Below are 17,612 nucleotides of genomic sequence, written 5' to 3' on the forward strand. Positions count from 1 at the left end.
TTATTGTTGCAGTTGATCACCTTACACGTTATGTGCCGAAACCGCTGCCCTACTGCAGCGACCGCCAGTGACGTTGCATCCTTTCTGCTCCATCGTTTCATTCTTCGTCATGGCCCACCTCGGGAGCTGCTGAGTGATAGAGGCCGTGTGTTCCTGTCGCATGTGGTTGAAGCTCTGCGTGCTCATTGCCGCATAGTTCACCGGACCACCACGGCGTACCATCCTCCAACTAACGGACTTACAGAGCGTTTCAATCGCACGCTTGGTGATATGCTCGCCATGAACGTTTCATCGCAGCATACAAACTGGGACAACTGGGACATCTAACATATATATATATATATATATATATATATATATATATATATATATATATATATATATATATATATATATATATATATAGTTCGTTAGTTACAAACGAAGGCGCCACTTACTACAATTGAATTTTTAATGTTTTAAAGTTTCGGCTGTGGCACATGTTGACGTGTTCGCTTAGTTTAATGCAGAAGGGACCGGCAAAGTCTAGTCTTGTTGCTTGCAAGGCTTCCGAAGTGGTCACTCTTTCATGTGGTAACGGGGCAGCTACTTCGTACAGAGGTCTGAAGTTGTAGCGTTCGACACAACGTATCCTCCGATGAGTTTCTTGACTAACTGCTGTCGTCGTAATATCTATCATATTTCTCTTATTTGGATAAGAGTATCCAGAATTACTGCATGAAGTTGTGGATGATGCTGTTTGACACGAATTGTGTAGTAGTAATAGTCATTTGGTAATAATATTGGATGTATTTCTTCATATAACTTGCTGAATTTCAGACGTACTGCAACACGAAGAACCCCATCCTAGTCTTAAAAACAAGTTACACCCAAAATGGCCAATATCTTATATGCTCAGCTCAATTACCTTTAGAAAAAGGGCTTATCTCATCCCGCAACAATAATGGTCACCTGCCTTGCTTGCGTTTCCTTTCTTATAAACTGCGCTCACAGCTTTCCTGTCAAGAATGCGATGTCACGATGATCACGCGAACGCCGTTCCTGAACCTAAAGTTTCGTGCTGGCAGCTTCAAAGGAAGGAAATGCGGACAAGAAACGTGGCGATTATAGTTGCACAAGTTAAGACCCAAAGAATGCAAACTTTTTCAAAGTAATTAGAAACGCAACATATTTTTTGCAAATAAACGGAAATTTGAAGCTCTTTTATCGTGTATAATGCACCGACTTTTATTATTTCTGCATTCAGAGCTCCCCAGGGCTGCCATTTTCGCATCAGCATAGATGCGAATTGTATTCACAGTGTAGTGGAAACATAAAGCTGTAATTATGGACCTCTAATACTTCGGGTCCAGTGCATGCAGACTTTTAAGGATGATTTCCGCCGAAGGCGTTCCTCCGTAAACACAGCGGAAGATTGGTGGACTTGGGTGTATGGGTCGTTGGCCTTTCATTCTCTTCACAATTAGGCGAATGGGGTCCTGGTAACCAGTGCGAATTTGTTGTTAGTAGTCTGGAAATACTTCTTCACGTCAGCAATCGGCAGGGTTTTGCTTCCCAGGAACACCTGCATAATTTGATGTCCGTTTTGCTTTGACTCTCCGCTACCCTATAGGAAATGAAGTCTTTCCATCTGGCAATCTGGTAAGATTCCTGGTAATTCAGCCCACTGCATTCATTGAGTCTGTCTAAAGCTGAAGGAATGTTATGTCTTTAGCTAGCTATTCACGTAGGTATTCTCACATTCATGCCGAGACGAGGAAGGCTAGCAGTTCGAGTCTGGAAAGGCTTGTCTCCTTCATAGGCGCTACCCTTGACTTGTACAATACTATCATTCAGCTTTCGTCATTCGTATTTGCTGCTGTGCAAATGTAGCAAACGCCGCCGTGGGCTGCCTTAATGGCCTCAGCGAAAAACTGCAGCGCGTACTTGTCACCAGGCCCAAGTACGTCTTGCCGGAGAACAAGGTAACTTCTTTATCGCAAAACTCTGGATGTTTATTGCACCATTTTTTTTTCATCCCCAAGAGCGCCATGAGGCAGCTGCTTTTCCTAGTAGACGCCTTTGCTGGAACGCTTCTGAGAACGGATCTTCATCTTTTTTCATACTTCTCCGCTGGACTGCACCAGTGTTTTCATGACGGCTGAGTTTGATTGCCTTGCGTGCATGAAATCGATTGCTGATGTTTTTCAGAGCCTCACGTGTGCCGAGTGCGACAATCGGTATCATGCAGGAAAGTGCTCGTGGTTACGAAAACGAACTTGAAAAACTTTTCCACTAAGGAAAAAGAACAGTGGGTGTGTCTGACTTGTGTAATTCGTGCATCGCGATTGCCAACTGGAAACGGTGACGGCGTAGCCCAGAAGGATAGAGCAACCGATGTATCGGTCGAGCTGTCACTGGCACATGTACTGGCCAAACTTGATGTCGTACTGAGTCGACAAGATGTGTTAGAAAGCCGGCAAGACGTGCAGTTGGACAAGCTCGAGGCTTCCACCCAGGAAATGCTGGCGCAGAGGACGGCAATGCAGGGTATTGAGACACCATTGGGATTGCTTTCGTCTAATTATGACACAATGCTGCAAAAGTTGTAGGAGCATAGAAAGGAACTTAAGGAAACAAACAAAAAAGTAACTGAACTGGACGCCGAGTTTTTGGCCAAATCTGGCAGGCTGTCGAATATGGAGCAAGCAGTAGATGATCTTAAACGATACTCACGAAAAAGCAATTTAGAAATCCATGGTGTCAAAGTGAGTGATAACGAGGACCTACGAAAGGTGGCGTAATCTATTGCAACCAAACTCGAACTCCATAGGCCCAGTCATGACGACATTGAAGCCGTGAACAGAATCAAAGGCAAAGCGTACTCCGTCCCACCTATTCTGGTGCGATTTTGAAGGAGTGAAACAAAAGAGCTTTGGATTGAAAAGCGGAACAGACTGAAGGGTGAAAAGATATACTTGAACGATGATTTAACTTCCCGAATGAAGAAACTGCTATGGATGACAAACAATCAGGCGAAAGATAAACAATATCGCTTCGTCTGGGTGCGCAATGGCAGAATACTTGTAAGAAAACGCGAAGGAACGTCAGTGTTACGCATTGACAATGAACAAGGCTTACATAAAATAATCTAGAATAATTGACCAAGTACACTCAACTGAACAATGGCTATCAATGAAAGACAAGTGGGCGTCAGATCCTTCTAGCAGCTTATTGCTTGAGCTAATCCATGTGAATGTGAGAAGCCTGCACAAACACTGGGACATGTTAAAGATTCACCTAGCTGAAGCACTGCCATCATTACATGTTTTAATTATAACTGAAATCAATATTTCAAAAGACGAATGCGCTCATTTTGCACTACGTGGTTTTCAGTCTTTCTTTTTGTGCAGGGATCACAAAATAAATGGTGGCATAGCGGTCTATGTAAAAAGTGATTGGCACTGTGAACGAGTGTCCTTTGATTTTCAAGTTGCTGAAGTAGTTACTGTACTAATGACTAAAGCAGATCTGGAATTTACAGTATGTGCTGCTTATAGGCCACCGAGCACTAACCTAAATACATTTTTAGACGATTTGGCAAGCTTCCTCAAAAAGTACGCAGACAGAAGCAGCATTATTTTGGCCGGTGATTTTGATATAGACATTTTTACAGCAAATAAGCCTGCAACATCTGATTACCTAACACTTTTGGCAAGCTATGGACTCGAAAACAAAATTCACAGTTATACACGAGAGGAAATTCTCGGTCATCGTTTAACAACGTCGTGTATAGACCATATCAGCACAAAAATGTGTAAATATAAAGGATATAAATGCATTATTAAGGAAAAAGTAGCGGACCACTACTTTATCGCTATAGCAGTTTCAGGAGATGCTGCTGCTTTGACTGAAACAAAGACTTTAGAGAAATATGTTCTGAATTCTAATGAAGTAGATAAACGTGTGAGAACATTCAACTGGGATTCTTTAACGCGGCACAGCCACTTAAAGGATTACGAACTGTTTGTAGAGACCTTTAGAGAAATTTACCTTTGCTCCGAAAAGAAAGTAAAGCTTAAAAGAAGAATAAAGATAGCCCGTGTATTGATAACGAAATAATGGAGCTTTGCAGCGTTAAAAGCAAGCTCCTTAGAAAATGCCAAGATAAACCCGGGGACGCTCTTGCAAGAGAAGAATTTAGGCAGATGAGAAACAAAGTAAACGTTAAAATAAGACTCGCTAAGAAGCGCTACCACTCAGGCAAGTCTGCAGCTTGCAGACGAAATACCGGTAAAACATGGAACTTGGTTAACACTCTAATAGGGAGACCTGCAAAAAACAGTATTGATAATACTCTTGCGGACGCCTTTCTCGAGTCGCCTGCTGTTCAGATAGCGAATTATTTTAACAAACAATTTATGGAATCAGTAAACAACATTACAAATGGGTGCATACCGGCAAATATCCGAAATAATGTTACGTTCTCTAACATTCATTCTGCTTTTCTGCCTACTTTTAATGAGGCAGAATTGTGGGATATTATACGATCCATGAGTTTAACAAAATCTCCAGGTTTTGATAAAATTAGGATAAGAGATATAGCTGCGAATTTCGATGTGCTCAAATCAACACTACTTTACATCCTAAATGAAGCATTAAAAGCCAGTCAGATACATGAAAACATGAAAGTTAGCATTGTGAGACCTCTCTATAAGAAAGGATCTCGAAAACTATAGGAGAATTACCGACCAATTTCAATTCTTTCGTCTTTGGCAAGCATATTGGAAAAAATAGTCTATGTTATTATGGCCTCATTCTGTGAAAAGTTTAGCCTTATTAACCCAGCGCCGTTTGGCTTTCGCTCGGGACAGAGTACTGTGGGTCTGTTGGAAAATTTTAATGACTATATCTGTAACGAAATCGATAAAAACAATGTTGTTTTGACTCTTTTCTATTATTTGCAACGAGCATTTGACACATTAGATCATGAACAGTTACTATTAAAACTAAGCAGATGAGGTTTCGGAGGCCCGTATTACTTATTTTTTTTTAAACTATTTACCAAGCAGACAACAGTGTGTCCGTGTGGCGGACTCCTATAGTTCTTTTTGCGTGTTAAATCAGAGGTACCGCAAGGGTCCGTATTGTGACCGGTTTTGTTTAAAATTTACATGAATGATCTTGCTTGCTTACCACTAAAATCAAAAATTTATTTATACGCTGATGACACGGCTTTGGTTGTATCGAACAAACTTTCGAACGAAGCCGCTAGAGTGTTACAGTATGATGTCTGTAAACTACTTGATTAATAACAAAATGCTCATTAATAAATCGAAGACTAATATGTTATGTTTTCACAGCCCATATAAAGCAGTAGCGGATATTTCCCCTGCTTATCCCCACACCAGTGACTTCCTTGCATGCTCATGTCCTCCGGTAGCCCTGGTAAATAGCACAAAATACCTGGGGCTACACTTCGACGACACATTGTCATGGAATGTCCACATTGAAGAGCTCGCAAAGCGCTTACGTGCTGTGTGCGCTCACTTGTATGCCCTAAAATCTTTCTGTGATATAAATATTCGTAAAATGGTTTACAGGGCACTTGTGGAATCGATCATAAAGAACGGAATAACAATTTATGGCTTTGCTTCTTCTAGTAGACTTAAGATAATTAACCGTATCCTAAAAAAAATTGCCTGTAGCCTCTCGTATGGCACACTTGGTCACGGGGAAGATCTCTTGCTGAGCATGTACCAGTCAGACATGTTGTTTGTCGGGCAACAAGTTTTGTTCGATGCCATGTGTAAAAGTTATTTTTCTACTAATTTCAAGAACTTGAACGTGAAATGTCGCAGCTTACGTCAGACAGAAACATTTGTGGTACCTCGTGTGTACACAAACTACGGCAAGAGAACTCGTGCTTTCGACGTGCCAGCTAATTTCAATAAATTAAATGAGAAGGATATCGCGGGAACATTTAAACAAATAAAATCACATTTAAGGTCATGGGTGATACCTAATGTCCATATTCTCTGAAGTTTTCTTCGCGATTTGAAACATGCGAACCTGATTGCGAAGTCATCGCTAATGTCAATGTGGATTGTTTCCCTGTTGATGCAATAATATCTTTTGTTCAAATAATATCTTTTGTTCACTTTTGCAATATCATTCTTTTCCTATATTCTTTTATTAATCTATTTATTTGTACACGTATCAGTACTACCAGCAGACTGCCCAGCTTCGCACACAAGCAATGTTGCTTATGTGGGCTAGATCTGTAACCATGACATGACTGGATGTAATAAAGATTATTATTATTATTATTATTATTATTATTATTATTATTATTATTATTATTATTATTATTATTATTATTATTATTATTATTATTATTATTATTATTATTATTATTATTATTATTATTATTATTATAAAAGGGGACAGCATGTCGAAAAGGTCGCATAGGAGACAAGTCAGCTGTAGAATGAAGCGCCGGCAATCCGTTCTTGGTGGAACAATCTCCATACCATCTATGAGGCTGAACGACAAGTCATTAGTGTCAGCGTGCCTTACCGATTTAATGACCTTCAGTAGTCCTATAAATTTCCCCAGAAGTAACTCCGGAGGTCCCGTCAGTTGCATGCCAAAAACGCGTGGGTCTTTCGAACACCACTTGTGCAGCTTCATAGGGGTGCTTGCGATGTTATCCGTGCTCTTTACCGCAGCATTGCTGCCTCTTCGACAGAGTCCACTCCTGTTAAAACTTCATCAACATATATGGAACCCAAATACCGTTATGTAGCTTCGTGGTAAACTGATGGGGCTTCCTCAAGATGATGGCGGTTGGTCACTGTCATGGAGAATGCACGATAACTCATGCTGAATGGCACTTTAATGATATGTGAGAGACGATCACTAGACAAAGCCGACCGGCCGCGGGCGCTTTCACCCGACATAGTTAACGCAAAGTCACTCCGTGTTTGGTGACTATGCCTATAGGAAAGAACGCGTTTTCTATATTTGCTACTAAAGCAATACGACGCCTTCTCAACCGAAGTTCCAGTCCCATGAGCTCGGCATAAAGCTTCGTTCCGGTGTACAGGCTGTCGTTTAGCGAAAGGTTTTCTTGATTGGGAGGAAACACAAAAACCACCCTTTCTTTGGCGTACATTCCTCACGCATTAGTGCGACATTAGGCTTGTTATTCACTTGGTCGTCGGTGACCATCTCGGCTACACCGTCTTTCGCCTATTTGCGTACGGCAACGTCGTATTTTTAGCGAAACTAAGGGCAACATCGAAGCTTTCTGAGTAGGTAATTGAGACGAAGCTTTGAGTTTGATTGTTCGTTAAGCTTGAGAATCGTCGGCTTCCATGGGAGTGAAAATTCTTAACGACAATTATAGTGCTGTTGAAGTAATCGAGAAGTGGTTCTAAATAATTCTTAATATTTCTTAATATATATCGGATTTTATCCCCTTGATTAAGAAGTCCCAGTAGTTATCTGAAGTGATGTTACGTTCTCTCATGGACACTTCCTGTACAATTATCTGGTTGCATTGCCTGACGGTAGCACTTGAAGCTACTGGACCATGCAATGTCCAGCTTAAGGAAGTCTCGATGGCTTTGAGCCCATTATGCAGGTTCGCTACGTTTCCCTTGAGAAATAACCAGCAGTAATCACTACAGGTGAAGAAACCGAAAGGTTTTGCACTCTAAGCTCGATGGATGTGAGTTAAGCAGTAACCTTGGCGTTCGGCCTGGTCGGTAAATTCACTACTCGACAGCGGAACGGATTTGCAGCACGTTTTGGCCATGACAGCTTCGATCAGCAGAGATCTGGTTCCTAGTTCATGATAAAGGTCCGTGGTTCATTCCTCAGCTTCGGCACCACTTGTAGGTCATTGATCCTCCCAAGCGATGAACTTAGAATAAACTGTAGCCTGACTCCGTGGGTAGCTGATGTTCCGCGTTTGCTAATGCACGTGATATCTCTCGTTCTTTTCATCATCTTTCTTTTTCCAATGAAAGTGCTTTTCCTAAGAAATTCAAACGTGTAGCTAGCGTTAGTAATGGTGGCCCTGTAGATGTGACGTTCTCGTGCTAAAACACAACGTGCAAGTTCAACTCCCTGCCATGGTGACCGCATTTCAATAAAAACAAACGCAGACACACTTTGGTGATTAGATTTAGGCAGAGTTAAAGAAGACCACCTGCTATAATATTGCCACATGCATATTGCGTGTTCCTTTTGGACGATTTGCGCCGGCGCATCAACCAAAAAGACGAACTGCTCCGGAGCCTCGAGCTGTAGGCTCAACAGTGTCCAAAAAGATCCGATGATACTAGAATATTGGAAATTATTCGTCACAACAGGTGCTCCAGAACCGACGCATATGCACTTTTAGGGTGTAGGACAAATAAATGCGTATTGTATTGAGACCATCCGGGGATGTTCTAGAAAAAACTATAAAGGCATAAGTAGTCGCAGCTATAGAGGGGGCACTGAGTGGCATACTAGATAATTTAAAAACTACCTTTTATTATGCATTATTGCACGCTATAAGGCATAAAGTTCATGTAACTGAATCGTATACAGGTATACCATCCGTGACCTCTGTTTTCAGTAAATCGCCTATAATATGGCCAGCCATAAATGGCCTAGCTAGCACGTCTACAACAAATGTTCGCACTGGAAATGACGAATGTGGTGCAGAAGCGCAGGGCTTCTCATTTTTCGCCAACCAAACATGATCATTCTCGGACAAAAAGCAAGAAAGGGCCTCCGAGCACGAAATCGATTGACATGTGGAAAGAAGCATTTGCCTCTTCGGTCTTGGAGAGATCATGACTGAGTTAAACACGCCCAAAAGGAACGGCCACTCTGTTTTGTCTTCCTTAATTGATCTTCATCGTCTCAGTTTTGCCTATGACCTAGACATGGTCTTTTTACAAGAATCTTGGCTGACACCTGTCAAATCATATTCTTTTATTAATTTTGGCATATTCAGAGTAGACCCCTTTGGTGGTTGTGGCGGGCGTGTAATTGCTACGGTGTCCGGAATATATATATCACAGGGCTATTATCCTCAATCTGAACTCTTGGCTATTGATCTATTTCTGCCAAGATGTGCTATTATTGTACTAAATGTTTACTCTCTTGCGGCGGTGAGTAGAACAGACTACTTTGATAGTTTATTGAGAAAATGGGAAGAGTCGTCATTGTAAGGGACTTTAATTCACATCATATCACGTAGGGTTACCGCTCAGATACTAGTGGTGAACTGTGGTCATGGCTATCAAAAAATTCTCACTGCCATGGTAGACGGGGTGCAACATTTATGCGTCGAGATTCAAAGAGAGTGATTGACCAAACTCTGGCAGCTGCTAGAGTTAGCGTGTCATCATGGGCACCTCTAGATAGCGGAAGTTGCACTCATCCACTGATTTTTCTCTGTTATGTGCTTCCCGCAGAGGGTCACTAAGAAAACAATAAAATTTCTCAACAGGAATACTCATAAAAGGATAGTTCAAGCTGCTATTAACTCCTAACTTTACTTGATAACGCTAAGCCTGCAGAGCAGGTTCTAAAATATCTGATTGACGAAATACAGCAGTCCGCATTTACTGTAAGAGTTTCAACTCGACACAAAAAAGGTTCGCCGTGGTGCACTGAAAAATGTGAAGCGGTACGTAGTCTTATGAACGCTTCGTAGGACAGCCTTCTTCATAATCAGAGCACTCTAAATATCACTAACTAAATGTGTTCTGCTACCCCCTTTAAAGGACAATTGCAAAAGCTAAGGATGACTATTAGGCTGATATGAACATTTACTCATCTGACCGCAAAAATAGGAAAGCCCTTTACACTTTCATGGAGCACAACAAGAAATCTTCATTTAGTCACATTTTGAACGCCGTTGTATTGACCCCAGTGATGACCAATGTACTGATCCAAGTACCCCAAGATAATCTTGATTTCATTGCACGTGGCCTTCAGTGGAATGACTTTAAAGAGGTTGAATCGCTGGAGCTTCTGCCGTAGCTTGTATGAGATTGGCAGTTCCGGGTTATCATTGAATATCTGTTAGCATGCTGAAGTTCCTGGCCCTTTATTTTAAGCGAAAGTTGCTGAATATTATGAAAATTTCCCTTAAGGAAACATTTCTATCTCACGAGTGGAAGATAGCTAAAATTGCGTGGCTTCTGAAGAACGCCGAAAAAGGGCTTAATTTGGACATCTGGCTGATCGCTGAAGCTTCTGACATAGTAGAATAATTGAAAGAGTTGTTTGTAATCATCTATCAGAGCATGTTTGTTAAGTAGTGCATTATGCATCGCATACGTTGGATTTTGCATTGGTTATTCTACTGCTTCCGCGCATTTGTTGATTTAGAACATAAAATACGGTTAGCTAACAGAAACTTAGAAGTTTCAGCCCTCGTAACAATGAATCTTGCAAAACCTCTGATAGCGTAGAATACAGCATTCTATTGAATAAACATGCTGCCTTAAGCCTACCATCGTATATCATGGGTTGGATCAGGGATTTCTTGCTAGGAAGGAGATTTTTCTGCCTAGATGTAAAGCATCATTCTGAGTGGTTCTCCAAGACCAGAGGTGCACCTCAGGGTTCAGTGCTTTCTCCACTATTGTTTAATACACTACTAAACGATTTTAAAATTATACCGAATCTAAGGCTATTTGTGTGTGTTCATGGTATCGCATTCTTTGCTTCCGTTAAAGATAGCCACATGTTTTGCCAAATGCTGCCAGCATATAAATTTTCTTGGCGTCTGGCTGGATAAGTTGCGCGTGGTCCTTAACATTAATACAAGTGCCCGTCTTGTATTCCCTTCGAGTTAATCGGTTTCCTTATCTCTCGTGTATCAGAATCAACTGCTCCCACAGGTAGACACTACTAGGTACATGTGAGCAATTTACGAACCTGGCCTAGATTGGCGTCTTGATATAAGAAAACTTGTGAGAGAAGGTGAAATCGATTCACAAGAAAATGCAACAGGAAGCTTGGATAGTCTACTTAACATTATCGGACCCATTCTTGAATTTAACTGTGTGTTGCTATCTGGCTCACCAACTTATAAGTTACAACCTTTATTTATTTTAGAGAGATGGGCCATACATCAGCGTCTTGGCATCCCTTAGTATGTTGCGAACTCTCTGCTGTATCAAGAAGCAAAGAAATCATATTCAGAGCTCCTAATAGCAAAAACATTTCTTAGAGCAAACGAATACGTTCCCGGGACAAGTTGCCTGGTGTATCTTGCGCAACCGGAACTATTTTTTTTTAATTCTATGTGGCCGAGATAGAAGCTCCCCCACGCCTTGTTGACGCAGACTCTTAGCAAACACACACGTTAAAATAGGATCACTTCTATGTTTCACTTCAATAAAGACATCTAATGCTCGTAAATTTCATTACCTCTTTTCGAAGAATGTTAAATTCATAACCAAACAGACGTTAATCAGAATCTGGAAGATTTCCCCTCACGAATGCAGTGTCCACAACAGCCTCACAGAGAGATGAGAAGATGAGAAATCAGCGATAGTGCACCCTTTTTCCTGAATATTCTCCAATTATTGTGGCTAAATTCATTGTCATATGCTTGACCGCATACAATATTCCTAGCAATATGCCACACATAGTATTGCTGGCAAGGTGCCAGTCAGTTCTTATGTCGCAATAAAGCGCTCATTGTTCACTACTGCACCGGTCGCTACACTTGGTCGTTCGACCTCATGTTAAAGAAACTCGGTTTTTGTAGATACCTGGACATTGTGTACTAGCACCTAGTTAGATTTCAGACGGCTGGGTAAAGGTAGCGCTTGATGGGCCAGTGTGTTCCTTTATACATAACTTTACTCTGCTCGCGGTGACAAGATTCTGAAAAGACGACAAACACTAGGTTGAAAAAAACGACAATGTGTAGTTTCGATTATCCTATTATTATTATACTTTATGAATTGAAATGAATTGAATTTTATTCCTCAACAAGAAAAAGTTACGAGGAGGACAGGTAAAAGCAGTAAGAACTGCTTGAGGAGCCCTAGCCCCCTAGCACATGCATTACCCCTTATTATTATATAGCAGTTAAATCTGTACATGAGAAGTTGTGTATTCGCACTATGAAACGCTTGTGCGTCATGTGGTCATATAATGAACGAGAAGAAAGAGGGTAAACTGAGGGGCCCGATTTTTAATAATCAGAAGCAAACAAACAAAGACACGAAGAACAGCGCAGTGGAAATTCCTTCAACTTAATCATTGAATTAAGAATTAAAGAAGTGATAAATTATTATAAATAAAAGTAGATTAAGAAACAACTTGCCGCAGGTGGGAAACGATCCCACGTCTTCGCATTACGCGTGCATGCGCCAGAGCATTTCATTTATGTATGGCGCCGGCCTGTAACATTTCTTTCCTCAAAACAACCTAACCATATTTTGGTCAATCCCCCATAGCGAGGCATAACTGCGACGCACACCGCACACCAGCGGCGGCGGTGTTTGCGGTGGCGGAAAACCTCGTCAATTGAAACAGCTATCCGAAGGGGCCAATAACAGCACATGCTATAAAAGAGCGTTTTCTCGTGGTATGCTTCCCATAAGGTAAGGGTGACGGTGTTAATAGGAAGCTTTGCTGGGGGAAATAGGAGGGAAACAAAGACGAAGAATGATAGGCTGGCTTCTGATCGTCACTCTATAATTTCATCCTTGTGGACAAATTTTGAGCTCAATTGTTACTTTCCCTGCTTCGCTCTCAATGAACGGTGGTCTCGGGGCACCGTGCTGCGAGAAAAGCATGTCAAGTGGCTCCCGAAACGCGCCGGACCTAAGCAGCTGCGGGATCGAGCTACGCTGTCGTCCGGCCTTGGTGACTCTCTATTGCCATCCACCGCAAGCAATGAACCATAACGTGAGCATGTTCCTTCTGTGGACCATAAATAGGATGAGCAAGGAAAGTGGAGGCCACATGAGGTCGAAAAAAAAATGTACAGGAGCCAACGAAGACATGGACAGCACAGCTTCCACTGTCGTCTCATGCAAGAAGAAAATAACCGCAGGTGTTCCTATAAAATTCGAGACAACTAAGCCTAACAGGAGCATACGGAAAATAAAACCAGATTACCTGGCTTTCGCAGTTGTGACAACAGCCCAAGAAAAGGTACTCTTCCATCGCCTCAACAAAAATGGCAGTAATATGTGGAGAGTGTCCTCAGTTCCTGCGGCTAATCACCTCCTCGCCATATCAGAACAGTTGGGTACTCCCATAGAAGCCCGAGTTACGGATCGGCACAAGAACTCCCTGCTGAAGTCTCGAATGAGTACTTGAGTGATCAAAGAATCATATTTGCAAAAATCCAAGTTTCATACGTCCCTAACGAAGATGGAGTGTTAACAACGTCCGTAGACGCTTCTTCATAATTAAAAAAAGACACCCCTACACTCCAGCGACTGTTGTTAGGATTCTACAGCAATGCCATAGCGGAGTACATGGGACCTGGAATTCAATATACCAAGTGTCCAAAATTACGGCAGAACCAATCGCACGATGGCCGTCGAAGATAATGCGTTATAATTGAATCAATACAGTGACAGAACCGATTGGAACCGTCCAAAACACTTATGCATGAGGCGTGTACTGCAGCAGGTCTAACAACAATCGGCATCTTCTAGCCCCGCCATCCCGAAGCAACGCGTGGCCTCCAAATGCATGGCGCCCCCCTGCGTGCAAGCACTGAGAAACGCATCTTGTGGCAACATTGTTCGTCTTTTGCGCTTCCTTCTGGAAACGTTAAGCCATTTAGTGTCACTGCCGGGAAGTCCGCACGTGACCTCCGAGACGAGCATCTTGGCGCGGCGGTAAATACACGCTTATGATTGTTCCCTCACTTGCCGCATACTGAGTGGCACATACTCTGTGCATTTATGCCGCAGCTCGCTGGAGCACAGGGCTTAAAGACGTTCATGTGAAAGCGGCACGTACTCAGTGCATTTGTGGTGGAGCCTGCAAACGCGTCTGGTTGCTGTCCTTGAGGAAACACCATGACGTAATTTCCATTCCGCTCAGTATCGGATAAAATTAAGAGATATTTCTTAGAAGTTTTTAGAATGCACAAGTACTTAGTGAATCCTTGGAGCAGGTGGCAAAAGCGATGGCTTGAAAGGCGTTGTTTGAAAAGCGGCACTTAACAAGCGCATTTGTTGCGCAACCTACAAAAGCGTGAGCTTGATGTCCTTGAGGAGCCTTTGTGACCGGTTCTATGACGCTAAACTTTCGTGAAAGTTAGAGGTTAGTTTCTTCATTGTAGAGCCGCCCATTCCGAGTGGCACATTACCCGAGTTGCCGTAAAAGACGTTCATTATATAGCGGCACATACCAACTGACACTTACCATGTGACGCATGCTGGCATCATAAAGGTTCATTGAAGACCAACAGAGACACGGTAGCACATACTCTGCACTTCTATTCGGCGTTAAACAGTTTCTTCGAACAGTGGTACCCATGTCGGAGCGAAAAAGGTTCGTTGAAGAGCAGGACGTATCTACACATTGCCACATATTCAGTGAATGATGTTGGTCCGATAATTGGTGTGGGACCCTGTTCCGTAAGGACTGCAGCGCAATTCGCTACGCATTCGAACGTCGACTACCAGGCGATTCAGCTAGGCCGGAAAATGGTTAGATACAAACATACAAAGACGGAGAGAAAGACAGATAGCCAATTTGTCCACTTTAAATGCTGATGTTCTAACATTTGCTGTATACACAATAGCAATATCTGTTTTTGGTGCAGAGATACGGGTTCATAACCTCCGTGGTTCTCTTTTTTTTCAAGGTTACTCATTTTCAGCAATTTTTTTTAAATTATTGAAGCCCTTAGTCAAAATTACACTTTGGACAGTCACAGTAGTTTAGCTTTCTCTCTAAAATTCAACAAATTTCATTAAAATTAGTTTGGTGTTATCTCAGAAAACAAATTGAGCGTTAGACATCTATTTGAATAGGTTCCATTGGAGCAAGGCCCAAGCTGAAGCTTCCTCTTAACATGATGTGACAACGTAGTTAGCATACGTTTGAAAGGGTAAACCGTGTAGGAAGCGCTTTGTTCTTACTGAAACCGGTATTGTGACAGTGACAGGATCGGGCTTATGACCCTTGTGTCAGTCAAGCCTAAGCTTGGCTGTGACAAACAAATCCACAAGTACACTTAATTTAGCGCTGTTACAGCATGTCTCTTGCCGGCTCCCTCGGAACTGGTGCTGCTCATAGTTTCAAAATTTATCTCAAGTCAGTGTGCCTTGTGAACTCATTGGTTCCAGCCTGCGAATCGGACATGTGCCTTTCGCTGAACAGTTTTAAGTAAATAAAGTTTAGTTAATTAGCTAATCAAACTATCATTTCTGAAGTACTTATTGTTCGCCTCATAAAATTACAAACATCCGGCAATGGATTCTGCTGTTTGCTCCCCACAAAACCTTAAGTTCAGTATAAACAAAAACGCAACTCATGATGCGCCTTATTTCACCTTCTTTCGTTTGCGACGGTAACCATCTTTGGCATGAGCAAAATTAGGGAGCAAATGCAGTGCACAAGTATAACCAATACATATAAGGAAGTGTCAGAATAAATCGTGACTCGTGAATGTTTTTTTTTTTTCACTTTTCGCAAGCTATTCTCCTCAGAGTCGTGTTCAGTGCTCTATGGGTGAGCTGCACAAAAGGCCCATTTTATTGGAAATGAAGCGGACGGCGCTCCTGAACTTTTTTTTTCAGTGAGTATTTTTAAGATCCACAGCTAGAACTGTTTGTCTAGGGGACTGACTAAAACTTTGAAAATTCGGCTTCGCGGTGCCTGTCCCCATTGAGCCACAAATATAAGTCACATACAAAAGCTGTTTGGGCACAGTAATCTCTCCGACTGAATTGGTCGTATGAGCGGGCAATCACATTTAAGGCACTGATTCATGACAGGCAAGCTATTCCACTGCGGAATATTTGTGGACCTGCGTCACAACTTTCCCGCTATCCAAGGAAACATCGGGTTACATATCGGGCATTGTACTGTGGGCACACCAGGTAAACATACGCATTTGTGGATGTTAGTGCGGAACTCTGCATGCGTAAACAGTCCAAAGAAGAGACAGAACCATAGCGATGGTTCAAATGGGGTTTTGCAGCGACAGTTTCCCTTGTTTTTGCTGCTTGCCTACAGCAGCTGAATAAATTATTGCGTTGGATCGTACATATGCTCATGATCTCGTTGCTGATGGGTCGTCCTAGACAATCCTACGCAGTAGAGGACACTCAGCTCTGAATATAGAAATAGTTTTGCATAAAGCATGACATACCGTACTTCATCCTTGTCGTCTTCTTCCTTCGGTATGCGCCTTAGCACTGCCTATAGAGACGTTCGAATAGTCAGGAGGTTTATATATACAGAACTGAGGCTCAAAAATGTTATCGTGGAAGCAGTTAAAAGGAAATAATTCACCTTTGTCAGGTGCCACTGGGCGAAACAAACTGAACGTATTCGCTCGACATGGAATATGTCATTGAAAATTGATGAGCTCAGTTATAAAAATAACAGAACCAGGTCCAAGGAACTGCGTCAGCATTTCTATGAGTTGTTTATGAATATAGCAGAGGCATTGTTCAGCTCTGCGTGCAAATATAGCGATCTAATCGTGCTGTGAGAGAAAGCAATCATTCTTATACATGGCAAAAGCATAGAAAATAAAATGTCAGAAGATAGTGCTTTCATGGTGCATTGTGAACGTGTATAGGGCGGCTACGATGTTTACGAAGATGTCACGCGTTACTTGCGTCTCTGACATCAGAAAGCTAGCGCGGCCTATCTGTTACAACAACCAGTTCACGTGTTCCTCTGAGCTGATATTACATTTTATTTGTGTTTTTTTAACAGACGGTATGAGAGAGTTTTAGCAAACCCGTATTTAAGAAAAGGCAAGCGAACTGGGCGTTTTACAGGAAGAGCTGTACCGCAGCAAGCACATGTTTTTTTTTCTTTGTTGCATCCCGCTTTAAAAGGTCGTGGTGTTCTAAGACAACCCTGATCTCGCTTCGAAAAGTAATGAGCTTGGCTTTGAGATATCATATATTGTTTCTGTCTTGATTTCCTTTTCCTCCTAGTAGTTAATCATAGCAGGTTTCTTTTCCATTACCGCCACCCATGAAATTATATCAGCTTCTCTGACTTTCTTCTTGATGTTCGTTGTTGCCATGTTGCTCGCCATAAAGCTCCCATACTTGCTCGTACCTTCCCAGTTATTTTCCTCCCCTCTGAATCAATGCTTTTCCTGTACACATACCTCAACACTCTTCCAGCATATTTACTTTCTTCCATGTTCCTAAGACGCTCTTCAAAATTTTTCTGTGACCTTCTCTCACATCAAAGCTCGTCCAGCCCCCAACACCCTGCACAGCTTCTTTTGTAGTCTTCCCATGAGCGCCCAATGCGAGGCGTCCGCCTTACCTTTGGTTGCCGTCGAGTCCTGATTACACCCCTGATTTCTATCAAGCGAACGCTTTTCCTGGTGTAAGTCTTGGAACTATTACACCCTTCCACATACTCCGAAGCACCTC

General features: G+C 42.1%; 1 long non-coding RNA gene across 1 annotated transcript in view; it reads right to left on the reverse strand.

Annotated features, from left to right (window-relative positions):
* Window positions 1-16,403, reverse strand: part of LOC139050216 (uncharacterized) — an 81,356-nt gene extending 64,953 nt beyond the window's left edge. The window contains exon 1 of the long non-coding RNA XR_011508815.1: window positions 16,358-16,403. This is a non-coding gene — a long non-coding RNA (uncharacterized lncRNA). The remainder of the gene's footprint in view (window positions 1-16,357) is intronic.
* Window positions 16,404-17,612: the final 1,209 nt, after the last annotated feature.

The sequence above is a fragment of the Dermacentor albipictus genome, chromosome 9 (assembly GCF_038994185.2).
Source record: "Dermacentor albipictus isolate Rhodes 1998 colony chromosome 9, USDA_Dalb.pri_finalv2, whole genome shotgun sequence".
NCBI lineage: Eukaryota > Metazoa > Arthropoda > Arachnida > Ixodida > Ixodidae > Dermacentor > Dermacentor albipictus.